Below are 12,931 nucleotides of genomic sequence, written 5' to 3'. Positions count from 1 at the left end.
CTTCCTTCCAGCACACTGATCGGGGGTCGGCCAAGTGTTCGAAGCGGCGAACGATTGAATTAGTTTGAAAATTAGCTAATTGCGACGATTAAACGGAATTAATTGAAGCGCGCGCGGTAATTGAGTTATTCGAACGCGCGCGCCATCACTAGGTGGGAACAACAGGCTAAATAGGCGCAAATGTGGATCGTGTTTTAAGGGTTTGAGGGAGGTCTGTTGATGGGTCTGCCTCCCCCACCTTGCCTTATGGTGATCGTGGGTGACCGTGAACGTCGCGCGAATGCCAAACTAATTAGCGCGCTGAAAGGAGAACCGGAACGGATTGAAAGGGTGAAAACTAGTTCAATGTTACAAGAGGCATTAGTGGTCACTGATGTTACTGGAAAGTGTAAGTTTGGCTTATTTTGCATGACTTCTTTCAAATTTCATTTTTAAATCAAATAATTTCGATTTATAATTTCATAATTTTTTGAATCAAACTCACGAGAAGATCGACAGCCAGAGAGTGCACTGTATTAACAATTTGAGAGTTTTGTTCATGCCTGATTTATTTTGGATGTCATGAAATCTAAATTTAATAGCACAGAAAGAAAGTTTATCATGAGCAATAAGGATAATTAGACCTATACAAATAGTTTTTTTCACCACCACTTTTCTTAGTTCGGTCGGGGTCGGTGGTGTTTTTGCAAGCGTGGATGCCTCTCATCCATTTTGGCCTGAGTTTAATCCTAGGCCATACTTAAATACTTAAAATACTTAAAAATCTTAAAATACTAAAAATACCTAAATTACTTAAAATACTTAAAAAACTTAAAGAAACTTAAAAATTAAAAAAACTTAAAATACTTAAAATACTTAAAATAATTAGAATACTTAAAATACTTAAAATACTTAAGATACTAAAAAAAACTTAAAATACTTCAAATACTTAAAATACTTAAAATAATTAAAATAATTAAAATACTTAAAATACTTCAAATACTTAAAATACTTCAAATACTTGAAATACTAAAAATAATTAAAATATTTCAAAAACATCAAATACTTCAACAACTTAAAAGACTTAAAAAATAAAAAAATACTTAAAATACTTCAAATACTTTAAATACTTAAAATACTAAAAAAACTTCAAATACTTCAAATACTTTAAATACTTCAAATAATTCAAATACTTCAAATACTTCAAATACATCAGATACATCAAATACTTCAAATACTTCAAATACTTCAAATACTTCAAATACTTCAAATACTTCAAATACTTCAAATACTTCAAATACTTCAAATACTTCAAATACTTCAAATACTTCAAATACTTCAAATACTTCAAATACTTCAAATACTTCAAATACTTCAAATACTTCAAATACTTCAAATACTTCAAGTACTTTAAATACTTTAAATACTTCAAATACTTCAGATACTTCAAATACTTCAAATACTTCAAATACTTTAAATACTTCAAATACTTCAAATACTTCAAATACTTCAAATACTTCAAATACTTCAAATACTTCAAATACTTCAAATACTTCAAATACTTCAAATACTTCAAATACTTCAAATACTTCAAATACTTCAAATACTTCAAATACTTCAAATACTTCAAATACTTCAAATACTTCAAATACTTCAAATACTTCAAGTACTTTAAATACTTTAAATACTTCAAATACTTCAAATACTTCAAATACTTCAAATACTTTAAATACTTAAATACTTCAAATACTTCAAATACTTCAAATACTTCAAATACTTCAAATACTTCAAATACTTCAAATACTTCAAATACTTCAAATACTTCAAATACTTCAAATACTTCAAATACTTCAAATACTTCAAATACTTCAAATACTTCAAATACTTCAAATACTTCAAATACTTCAAATACTTCAAATAAAATACTTCAAATACTTCAAATACTTCAAATACTTCAAATACTTCAAATACTTCAAGTACTTTAAATACTTTAAATACTTCAAATACTTCAGATACTTCAAATACTTCAAATACTTCAAATACTTTAAATACTTCAAATACTTCAAATACTTCAAATACTTCAAATACTTCAAATACTTCAAATACTTCAAATACTTCAAATACTTCAAATACTTCAAATACTTCAAATACTTCAAATACTTCAAATACTTCAAATACTTCAAATACTTCAAATACTTCAAATACTTCAAATACTTCAAATACTTCAAGTACTTTAAATACTTTAAATACTTCAAATACTTCAGATACTTCAAATACTTCAAATACTTCAAATACTTTAAATACTTAAAATACTTAAAATACTTCAAATACTTCAAATACTTCAAATACTTCAAATACTTCAAATACTTTAAATACTTCAAATACTTCAAATACTTCAAATACTTCACATACTTCAAATACTTCAAATACTTCAATACTTCAAATACTTAAAATACTTCAAATATATAAAATTCATAAAATACATAAAATACATAAAATACATAAAATACATAAAATACATAAAATACATAAAATACATAAAATACTTAAAATACTTAAAATACTTAAAAACTTAAAACACATTTAATACTTAAAATAGTTCAATACTTTTGAAAAAACTTTTAATACTTTAAAAGATAAAATTACTCAGAATACATGAGACAATTAAAAAAATCTTGTTCTGTCAATTTAGGTAAGCAAATCAGCAATCATGGTCTGCTATTTTACCAATCGCAGGTTGGTAAATTTAACTTAAATGTTAGCTAATTTAACCACAAACAAGCTGTTTCGTTCATTTGGAGCCAGCTTATTAGAATTGATAAAATTTAGATAGTTTTGTGTATTACCCAAATTGGATTTCCCCAGATCTCATAATTCTTGATTTTAGAATTTGTGAATCCTGCCAATCACAATTTTATGTAAATCATAATTTATGAACTTGTGAAAATAACTTCAGTTTATGGCCTTTGTTCACGATAATGACAGATTTTCTTGGTCTGAAAATGCCCCGAGTCAAAGATTTTTAAGAGTTGATATGATCTTAACCCATAGCACCTTCATTCCGATCCTGCTCCAATCTATCATATCAGAAGACAAGATATTCCCGAGGGGCTAATCGCTCACCTTTCCCAAAAAAAAGTTTTATCACACCATTTCTGACACTCTTCACGAACGAGCAATCTCGCCCTGAGCGACCTTGCGCCCAAAACGCGTGATTGATTAATTGAACCTTCCCTCCCGACGAAAATGGTCACTACCATCCTGCTGATCTTCGGGGGGACTAACAACTTCATCTTCCCAACCTAGACCGAACCTTCAAAGAACCTCTCCCATCAACGGGACGATAGAAATGAAAAGTGACAACAATTAGTCATATCACTGGGGAGAACAACCTCGGGATCGCCCGAAAATCTAACCTTACCTTTACGACTTCGAGGAAGGTCACGCCGCGACTCTCGGGTGAATGGAGTGCTTCTAGCACAACCGGGTCTTGACAGGCACCGCTTGGGGCAATAGGGCCTGATAAGCTTGGACTCCCAGCGGTTGTTGGCGAGGTAGTGACAATGGCTCTGACATGGTTCTGGCATCCAGATGTGTCCGGAGAGTGATTAATTGAGCGGTTTGCATCTGGGGGCTATTACGGGATCCGAGTCGATGGGATTTGGGCAGTCGTGAAAGGGAAAGTGAGAATTGAGGTTTTCGGTCTTTTGATTTTATTAGATGACCAACGACGCCGTGATGATGGGATTATGGGCTGGAAATTGTAACAGAGTGTGAACTGCTGGACGCGAGCGGGAACCTTTGATCAGATTATGTAATGGGAAGGGCAATCATCATTAGAAACAGCTTTACATGGCTAATAGAGACGGGAAGGTTTTGAAGAGTTTTGAGGTTTTGAATAACTTCAGAGCGTCAAAACCATCTTTAAAAAACTAACTTAATCCACCTATGTGGTTGGAGCCTTCCTCACAATAATGGCTGTACACAAGTTTCATCTATTTTTTATATCCGGCTTCCAAAAAGTACATCGATATCACTTAAGTGGCCATATCTCGAGACAGGGTTGCCAGATCTTCAATGTTTTGCACTCGTTGGAAAGGTCTTTTGATAACCTAACCAACAATGGGTCGGATGGTGGATCCGGACATAGTACACATACATTTAAGTGAGATCCGGCTTCAAAAAAGTACATCAATATCACTTAAGTGACCATATCTCAAGACAGGGTTGCCAGATCTTCAATGTTTTGGACTCATTGGAAAGGTCTTTTGATAACCTAACCAACGATGGGTCGGATGATGGATCCGGATATAGTTTACATACATTTAAGTGAGATCCGGCTTCAAAAAAGTATATCAATATCACTTAAGTGACCATATCTCGAGACAGGGTTGCCAGATCTTCAATGTTTTGGACTCATTGGAAAGGTCTTTTGATAACCTAACCAACAATGGGTCGAATGGTGGATCCGGACATAGTACACATACATTTAAGTGAGATCCGGCTTCAAAAAAGTACATCAATATCACTTAAGTGGCCATATCTCGAGACAGGGTTGCCAGATCTTCAATGTTTTAGACTCGTTGGAAAGGTCTTTTGATAACCTAACCAACAATGGGTCGAATGGTGGATCCGGACATAGTACACATACATTTAAGTGAGATCCGGCTTCAAAAAAGTACATCAATATCACTTAAGTGGCCATATCTCAAGACAGGGTTGCCAGATCTTCAATGTTTTGGACTCGTTGGAAAGGTCTTTTGATAACCTAACCAACAATGGGTCGGATGGTGGATCCGGACATAGTACACATACATTTAAGTGAGATCCGGCTTCAAAAAAGTACATCAATATCACTTAAGTGGCCATATCTCGAGACAGGGTTGCCAGATCTTCAATGTTTTGGACTCGTTGGAAAGGTCTTTTGATAACCTAATCAACAATGGGTCGGATGATGGATCCGGACATAGTTTACATACATTTAAGTGAGATCCGGCTTCAAAAAGGTACATCAATATCATTTAAGTGACCATATCTCAAGACAGGGTTGCCAGATCTTCAATGTTTTGGACTCATTGGAAAGGTCTTTTGATAACCTAACCAACAATGGGTCGGATGATGGATCCGGATATAGTTTACATACATTTAAGTGAGATCCGGCTTCAAAAAAGTATATCAATATCACTTAAGTGACCATATCTCGAGACAGGGTTGCCAGATCTTCAATGTTTTAGACTCATTGGAAAGGTCTTTTGATAACCTAACCAACGATGGGTCGGATGATGGATCCGGACATAGTTTACATACATTTAAGTGAGATCCGACTTCAAAAAAGTACATCAATATCAATTAAGTGGCCATATCTCGAGACAGGGTTGCCAGATCTTCAATGTTTTAGACTCGTTGGAAAGGTCTTTTGATAACCTAACCAACAATGGGTCGGATGGTGGATCCGGACATAGTACACATACATTTAAGTGAGATCCGGCTTCAAAAAAGTACATCAATATCACTTAAGTGGCCATATCTCGAGACAGGGTTGCCAGATCTTCAATGTTTTGGACTCGTTGGAAAGGTCTTTTGATAACCTAACCAACAATGGGTCGGATGGTGGATCCGGACATAGTTTACATACATTTAAGTGAGATCCGGCTTCAAAATAGTACATCAATATCACTTAAGTGGCCATATCTCGAGACAGGGTTGCCAGATCTTCAATGTTTTGGACTCGTTGGAAAGGTCTTTTGATAACCTAACCAACGATGGGTCGGATGATGGACCCGGACATAGTTTACATACAGTTAAGTGAGATCCGGATATATGTGAAAACACATTTTTATACATAACTTTTGAACTACTTATCGAAACTTCAATCTGTATAAAACTCGATCTATGGGACCCTAAACCAAGTCGAATGCAACAGGTTCGGGTCAAATCGGTTCAGCCAGTGCCGAGAAACATGAGCTAGTTTGTTGGTCACATACATACATACACACACACATACACACACACATACACACAGACATTTGTTCAGTTTTCGATTCTGAGTCGATATGTATACATGAAGGTGGGTCTACGACGTTTTTATACGAAGTTCATTTTTAGAGCAGGATTATAGCCTTACCTCAGTGAGGAAGGCAAAAAGGCAGAACGAAGTTTGTCGGGTAAGGCTTGTTTCTCAATAAAGAAATACACAAATGTCACTTAAGCGGTCATAACTTGAGACTGAGCGTTGTCAGATCTTCAATGTTTTGGACTCATTAGAATGTTCTTTTGATTACCTAACCAACGATGGGTCGGATGATGGATCCGGACATTGTTTACATGCATTGAAGTGAGATCCGGCATCAAAAAAGTACATAAATATCACTTAAGTGGTCATAACTTGAGACAGGGTTGACAGATCTTCAATGTATTGGACTCATTGGAAAGCTCTTTCGATTACCTATCCAACGATGGGTTGGATGATGCATCCGGACATAGTTTACATACATTTAAGTGAGATCCGGCATCAAAAAAGTACATAAATATCACTTAAGAGTTCATAACTTCAGACAGGGTTGCCAGATCTTCAATGTTTTGGATTCATTGGAAAGGTATTTCGATGACCTACCCAACGATGGGTTGGATGATGGATCCGGACATAGTTTACATACATTTAAGTGAGATCTTGCATCGAAAAAGTACATAAATATCACTTAAGTGGTCATAACTTGAAACAGGGTTGCCAGATCTTCAATATATTGGACTCATTGGAAAGGTCTTTCAATTACCTATCCAACGATGGGTTGGATGATGGATACGGACATAGTTTACATACATTTAAGTGTGATCCGGCATCAAAAAAGTACATAAATATCACTTAAGTGGTCATAACTTGAGACAGGGTTGCCAGAACTTCATTTTTTAAACTCATTGGAAAGGTCTTTTGATTACCTGTCCAACGATGGGTTGAATGATAGATCCGGACATAGTTTACATATATTTAAGTGAGATCCGGTATCAAAAAAGTACATAAATATCACTTAAGTGGTCATAACTTGAAACAGGGTTGCCAGATCTTCAATGTATTGGACTCATTGGAAAGGTCTTTCAATTACCTATCCAACGATGGGTTGGATGATGGATCCGGACATAGTTTACATACATTTAAGTGTGATACGGCATCAAAAAAGTACATAAATATCACTTAAGTGGTCATAACTCGAGACAGGGTTGCCAGATCTTCAATGTTTTGGACTCATTGGAAAGCTCTTTCGATTACCTATCCAACGATGGGTATGATGATGGATCCGGACATAGTTTACATATATTTAAGTGAGATCCGGTATCAAAAAAGTACATAAATATCACTTAAGTGGTCATAACTTGAGACAGGGTTGCCAGAACTCCAATGTTTTGGACTCGTTGGAAAGGTCTTTCAATTACCTATCCAACGATGGGTTGGATGATGGATCCGGACATAGTTTACATACATTTAAGTGTGATCCGGCATCAAAAAAGTACATAAATATCACTTAAGTGGTCATAACTCGAGACAGGGTTGCCAGATCTTCAATGTATTGGACTCATTGGAAAGCTCTTTCGATTACCTATCCAACGATGGGTTGGATGATGGATCCGGACATAGTTTACATATATTTAAGTGAGATCCGGCTTCAAAAAAGTACATAAATATCACTTAAGTGGTCATAACTTGAAACAGGGTTGCCAGATCTTCAATGTATTGGACTCATTGGAAAGGTCTTTCAATTACCTATCCAACGATGGGTTGGATGATGGATCCGGACATAGTTTACATACATTTAAGTGTGATCCGGCATCAAAAAAGTACATAAATATCACTTAAGTGGTCATAACTCGAGACAGGGTTGCCAGATCTTCAATGTTTTGGACTCATTGGAAAGCTCTTTCGATTACCTATCCAACGATGGGTGTGATGATGGATCCGGACATAGTTTACATATATTTAAGTGAGATCCAGTATCAAAAAAGTACATAAATATCACTTAAGTGGTCATAACTTGAGACAGGGTTGCCAGAACTCCAATGTTTTGGACTCGTTGGATAGGTCTCTTGATAATCTAACCAACGATGGGTCGGGTGATGGGTCTGGACATAGTTTACATGCATTTATGTGAGATCCGATTCGCAACTCTGGCACTTTTTTATACGTAACTTTTGAACTACTTATCGGATCTTCAAACAATTCAATAGTGCAGTATGGGGCACCAAACCGAATCGAATGCAACTAGATTGGCTCAAATCGGATCAGCCAGTGCCGAGAAAACTTGGCAAGAATTTTGAGCACCAAGGGGAATACGCACACACATACACACACACACACAGACATTTGTTCAGTTTTCGATTCTGAGTCGATAGGTATACATGAATATAGGTCTACGAGCTGTTTTTCAAAAGTTCATTTTTCGAGCAGGATTATAGCCTTACCTCAGTGAGGAAGGCAAAAATCCTATTTGAACAGCTATCCTTATTGATCAATAGAGCACCTACCAACACTGTTATTAATTGGAACAAGACAAAACCTTCGAGGAAAAGGTCATCATCGACAAGTCCAACAAACATTTGCATGCCATGGTCTCACTATATCTCATCAGTTACCCCAAACAAGGGTTCCAATTTCAGCCAAACGGCCTTCCTCACCTCCTTGGTAGTCCTCATGCGTCGATCTCTACCTCCGTAAAAGTGGCAAGGCACCGCTCTGCTGCCCGGCGTCTGCAGATCTTCGCACCCTGAAGACCTGAAAAATTGCCGCCCGTAATTGGACAACGACCAGCCAAGACATAGCTCACTGACCACCGAGTTGCTGCTGGTGCCGCAGCAGAACTTCGTGAGATATTGAGAGATGGTGTGTACGCGATACCTCGGCCTCATTTCTTGCGTCGTGCTACGCGCTGCAGAGTTCAAGTTTCATTGCCTGTTGGTTGATGTTCATTCACGCATCTCTCTATCTGCGCGCACCACGGTAAAGGCCGGCTGATCGAATTAATTGAAATTGAGCCCCGGAATGGCGGGGTGAATGGCTCCCGCATGATGCGATCGATTTTCTTTTCGCACATGACCACTTTGGCTTTGGGTTGGGCTGGGCCTTGTTTGCGCTGTGATTTGTTACGGGGAGGGGGGCGATCGGTCTCGATTTGCTTCGTGGACCTGATAAATTGTGGTCCAGGGCTGGGGCGAGCTCGGGGATCGTGATCTTTGACCGCACGGGATCCCATTACGGAGGGGTTGAGGGGATCTCCTAGGGGCTCTGATGAGATTTATGGATGGGTTATTATTTGCCTTAGTCAAAATTATTGTGCCATTTATCATCTGCTCTTGGGAAGAGTACAAGAAAAGTGCTAGAAAACAGTTGGAATTCCAGTCTATCAGATCTTGATGTACTTTGAAGTGGTTTAAAGCATCTTCGACCAGCGACTGCAACCCAGACTCAAAGATCCTACTTCTTCGACTCCAACAACTTTAATACAAAGTTGTTATCTGGCATAAGTTTCAAACAATACCTCAAAATTTCGGAAAATCTTTTTTTCTACAAGTATTCTAAAAGAAACGACGTCTTACATGACTTCATGGTTGTTGATTTTATGACATGCTTGTAGTTCTAAGATTGTCAGATCATCGGTGTCTTTGGTCATTCGGCGACCGAATCTTCAAAAGTTGTTTTTTTTTATCAAACCCGATGAGTTCACCCCATCGCGGCATCTCAAAGCGATCGTCAAACATTGATTTACACGCTAAAATCAGCAGATTCACTCTCCCTTCCCCAAAGAGACCTCCGCTTTAAACTTCAGATCTTATCAGAACTTCCTCGATGCCAATCATTCTCAAACAACGCTCGCCCATAAACCATCTCACCTGTCCGCGCTGCGTGCCTAATTCGTGCCAAATTGGCTGGCATCGACGACGACAGCTTGACTGATTTCACGCAACGGTGTTGGGAGACCACGCGGAAGAGGCGGCCGTTGCTTACTGATTGTGGGGTCAACGCGGTTTGATTAGGTTTTAGTTTTTGCTGCTGCTGCTGCTGTGCCTTGGGAGGAAATTTAATCAACTTTTCTGCGTCACTCGCGTGAAGTTTGCTGAGCTGCTGGGAAGGTCGAAGTCATGATTCGGGTATAATCTGGGAACTCCCCGCTAATCAAGATCGGCGAGAGGTGGTGCGGTTAAGGTACCCCCTTGGACGGTTGGAGTGCCTTTCGGGGCTAGAGTAGCGAGATAATCGCTGCTATTTTTTGGGAGATTTGATCATGTGTTTAATGATAGCTTTAAACATCCAAGGTGGCATGCAATTTCTTCATTTGAATTCATTTGTTGTCGTTAATGATAAATTTCTTCAACTGTCTTAACGCTTGTCGAACTTACACGGACGCCCAAGCCTCTGAAAAAATATGGAACGGTAACTTCAACTCACTGGTTCTTCGGAATAACTCAATCAATCGGAACGATTCTTTAATCAAATTATTTGTAGGGATGTCTAGATGATCCTTGAACTTTGAAGAACTCGATTTGATCAAATCTATATTTTTTGCAATAAAAACTAACTTAATCCACCTATGTGGTTGGTTCCTTCCTCACTTTTTACCAGGGTTGCGAATGAGCGAGCGCTCACGGAAAGCAAGCTCGCTCCAGCTGGAGCGTGAGTTTTTATCAGGTAGCTCGTGCTCGCTCACGCTCACCGGAGCGTTTTGCGCTCACGTGAGCTGGTGAGCCAAAGTAGGTAGTTGTTTTCCCTGTTGAAGCATCTGCCTGTTTGAAACGAAGTTTCTAGAACTATCTCAACACAGGCAGCAAAAACAAACAAGAAAGTGGTCAAACAAACAAAAGTAAGCAATAAAATGGATTTAGTCGGCGAACCGAAATATACGTTTTATTTAAATTCAGAATTAGCCAAGGGGCAGAATGATTCACTATTGAGTGTGCTAACAAAAAGCTAACTCATTCTTAATGTAAAAAATCATTGACGTGAAGAGATGCACTGATATGTACAAAATATTGAATTAATTGACAAATGTTTATTTTAAGTTTTTAGAATCCTGAGTTTTGACTCAAGGCGGTTTTAAAAACACAAAAAAAATAAAATTTGTTTTATTGGACCTTTAAAAAAACAGCAGTAAGCTTTATAAAAGTTATAATCATCCCTCATATTCGGAACATTTTAGAGAATGTCCATATTCAAAAAATCATTTATTGAATCTGTAATTGAATATTTTCAGAGGCTTGGTAGCGGAAGTGTTAGATATTATTTACTTGACGGAAGAGGAGCCACCCTTTATGTGCTAAAACAAAACAATGACAATTTATATTATTTCATTCAAATGGGTTATTTCAAACACTAGCAATTTGGAGGCTCTTTTGTAAAAAGAGAACTGTTTCAACAATTTTACCCTATTTTCTAGAACGAGAAAGAGAAAGATTAACTTTATAAAAATGATCAGCCGTTTCCAAGCACTGAACGATTTATCAAATGGAATGACTTTTGTTTAATGGTTTCTCATTCTGATCCGCACGCTGGAATGGTAGCCAACAAACTGTTTAGGAACATAAAACAGTTTAATTTTATATTTTAATCAACCAAGCATATAACATTGAATCGAACTTACCCCAGCATAAATCTTCTTGAATTATTTCATTGTTTTGTAAGTTTTTCTAAGGTTTACAGTCCTTTTTGTTCACGCGCTCATACCCTTTCCTTGTTTCCACCGACATGCTGCGCCTTAAGTACAAAATCTAACTACACAGAAAAAAAAAAGTGTGAATTTACTCGACACGGAAAAGATGAATCACATGTAAACTCAGTTGATGTAAACTTGAGGTTTGATGTAAACAGTTGAATCACACGTAAAATCATGTTTTTATGTATAATTTGTTGCAAATTTACATCAAATTACATTTAAATTTAAATGTTTAATGACGTGAAAGTGTTACATCATAAATGATGTAACATTCGGAAATATTTTTGTGTGTGTAGGATTGAAAAACAAAAAACTGTCTCAAAAAGTTAAACGATTCGTGATACTTCCAAAGTGAGCGCTCCGTGAGCGAAAAATGAGCGCGAGCGCGAGCATGGAGCAAACGCGAGCTGAAAAAATCGGAGCAAACGTGAGCGCGGGCAAACGTGAGCTAGCTCGCGCAGCGCTCCTCCTCACGAATGAGCGAAAAGTGAGCGCTCACGAGCGCGTGAGCGCGTGAGGAACGCAACACTGCTTTTTACCAACCATTGGTGATTCGATGGGTTTAAACACAAATTTCATCTTGTTTTTCTTAAAATCCGACATAAAAAGTACACAATATCATTTAAGTGGTCATAACTCGAGACAGGGTTGCCAGATCTTCAATGTTTTGGACTCGTTGGAAAGATATTTCGATGACCTAACCAACGGTTGGTTGGATGATGGATCCGGACATAATTTTAATACATTTAAGTGAGTTCCGCTCTCAAAAAAGTACAAAAATATCATCTCAGTGGGCATAACTCAAGACATGGTTGCCAGATCTTTAATATTTTGGACGCATTGGAAAGGCCTTTCGATTATCTAACCAACGGTGGGTGGATGATGGATCCGGAAATAACCTTAATACATTTTAGTGAGTTGTGGAATGTTTAGGAATCGTTGAAAAGGTCTTGTGATTACCTAACCAATTATGTATAACATGACGATATTTGAATCGATTTCCGGTCACTTATCCAACATCTGGATATATACGAAAACACATTTTTATACATAACTTTTGAACTATATATCGAAACTTTCTAAAAACTAATAGGTACGTATGGGACCTTAAACCAAATCGAATGTAACTGGTTTGACCAAAATCGGTTCAGCCAGTGCTGAGAAAACTCAGTGAGTATTTTGGTCACATACACACACACACCGACATTTGTTCAGTTTTTGAATCTGAGTCGATAGATATACATGAAGGTTGGTCTACA

Source organism: Culex quinquefasciatus, chromosome 2, assembly GCF_015732765.1.
Source record: "Culex quinquefasciatus strain JHB chromosome 2, VPISU_Cqui_1.0_pri_paternal, whole genome shotgun sequence".
Classification (NCBI taxonomy): domain Eukaryota; kingdom Metazoa; phylum Arthropoda; class Insecta; order Diptera; family Culicidae; genus Culex; species Culex quinquefasciatus.
The sequence above is the reverse complement of the archived record's forward strand: the minus strand, read 5'-3'. Positions refer to the sequence as shown.